Source organism: Zeugodacus cucurbitae, unplaced genomic scaffold, assembly GCF_028554725.1.
Source record: "Zeugodacus cucurbitae isolate PBARC_wt_2022May unplaced genomic scaffold, idZeuCucr1.2 ctg00000047.1, whole genome shotgun sequence".
Taxonomy (NCBI): Eukaryota; Metazoa; Arthropoda; class Insecta; order Diptera; family Tephritidae; genus Zeugodacus; species Zeugodacus cucurbitae.
Genome location: NW_026530840.1, coordinates 95,001 through 97,500, shown reverse-complemented (window position 1 = coordinate 97,500; position 2,500 = coordinate 95,001).

Genomic DNA, 2,500 nt, shown 5'->3' with positions numbered 1-2,500 from the left:
TCTATATGAAAATTATTTAGTATTTATATGAAAATTTTTTACTTGTATGAATTCATAAACTTAGTATCTATATGAAAATTATTTAGTATTTATATGAAAATTTTTAACTTGTATGAATTCATTAACTTAGTATCTATATGAAAATTAATTAGTATTTATATGAAATTTATTAAGTATCTATATGAAAATTATTTAGTATTTATATGAAAATTATTTACTTGTATGAATTCATAAACTTAGTATCTATATGAAAATTATTTAGTATTTATATGAAAATTTTTTACTTGTATGAATTCATAAACTTAGTATCTATATGAAAATTATTTAGTATTTATATGAAAATTTTTAACTTGTATGAATTCATTAACTTAGTATCTATATGAAAATTATTTAGTATTTATATGAAAATTTTTAACTTGTATGAATTCATTAACTTAGTATCTATATGAAAATTATTTAGTATTTATATGAAAATTATTTACTTGTATGAATTCATAAACTTAGTATCTATATGAAAATTATTTAGTATTTATATGAAATTTTTTTACTTGTATGAACGTGGTTTCGGCGTTTTGGCTCTTTATATGGGGTTTCGGCTCTTCGCAAATAGGGACAGTAGGAATCTCCTGAATTCCTTTTTGCGCGTCACTAATAAGATGACGATGCATTTGGCTACGTAAATAAAATCATTTTTATGCCCGCCGTTTAACCAAACTTAGTTTTTTTTATATGCAAATATACGTGGTTTCGGCGTTTTGGCTCTTTATATGTGGTTTCGGCTCTTCGCAAATAGGGACAGATGTGGATTTGTTTTAACGTATGTACCTGCCTGTGAAGGCCTTACCATACGTGTATTCAAAAACACAAATGGATTAATACAATGCGTCAATCAGCGCCCTGTATTTGTAGCTATGCACACTTCCAGTACCAATTGGCGTGTGGTATGGACACACTTATGCCACCTTGGTAGGGCCGAGGCCCATCTAAAACCTCTGCCGTACTTTGGGTCCGGCACCCGGTTGGTTGCAACTCCACACCGAGAAGCCAAAAGCCCTCTGCCTGCATTTAGGTTTTGAAACCACAGCCACCACGATACTCCCCGAAGGGCCGTAACCCAACGAGCAGGCGGAAACCGAAGCCTCCTGGGCTCCTGCTCCCCGTGGCACCGAGTTTAAGTCTCTGGTAAGACTTTGTAGCCGAAGCTACTTCCAGTTGAGCCTTTCCATACTGCTCTGCACTGGTAGGCAATTGTGGCTTGAACACAATTGCCCTTTTTGAAAGGAGTGACCAATTCCTTTTTGGAAAAAGCTAAATCAAAAAGATAACATAATTCCGTTCAAGCCATGAAATATATTATCTAGCACGTATAGATAACAGTCTGAGTATCAGCCATTATCATCAGCCTGTTATCTATTTGTGCATGTTTGGATTTTAGTCGCCTTTTACGACAGGCATACCTTACCTCGGGCATATTCTCGATCCAAACCCGCAGGACCTGATTGGATTTTAGTCGCCTCTTACGACAGGCATGCCTTACCTCGGGTATATTCTATACCCGTACCCGCAGGGTAGCAAATAGGGACAGTAGGAATCTCCTGAATTCCTTTTTGCGCGTCACTAATAAGATGACGATGCATTTGGCTACGTAAATAAAATCATTTTTATGCCCGCCGTTTAACCAAACTTAGTTTTTTTTATATGCAAATATACGTGGTTTCGGCGTTTTGGCTCTTTATATGTGGTTTCGGCTCTTCGCAAATAGGGACAGATGTGGATTTGTTTTAACGTATGTACCTGCCTGTGAAGGCCTTACCATACGTGTATTCAAAAACACAAATGGATTAATACAATGCGTCAATCAGCGCCCTGTATTTGTAGCTATGCACACTTCCAGTACCAATTGGCGTGTGGTATGGACACACTTATGCCACCTTGGTAGGGCCGAGGCCCATCTAAAACCTCTGCCGTACTTTGGGTCCGGCACCCGGTTGGTTGCAACTCCACACCGAGAAGCCAAAAGCCCTCTGCCTGCATTTAGGTTTTGAAACCACAGCCACCACGATACTCCCCGAAGGGCCGTAACCCAACGAGCAGGCGGAAACCGAAGCCTCCTGGGCTCCTGCTCCCCGTGGCACCGAGTTTAAGTCTCTGGTAAGACTTTGTAGCCGAAGCTACTTCCAGTTGAGCCTTTCCATACTGCTCTGCACTGGTAGGCAATTGTGGCTTGAACACAATTGCCCTTTTTGAAAGGAGTGACCAATTCCTTTTTGGAAAAAGCTAAATCAAAAAGATAACATAATTCCGTTCAAGCCATGAAATATATTATCTAGCACGTATAGATAACAGTCTGAGTATCAGCCATTATCATCAGCCTGTTATCTATTTGTGCATGTTTGGATTTTAGTCGCCTTTTACGACAGGCATACCTTACCTCGGGCATATTCTCGATCCAAACCCGCAGGACCTGATTGGATTTTAGTCGCCTCTTACGACAGGCATG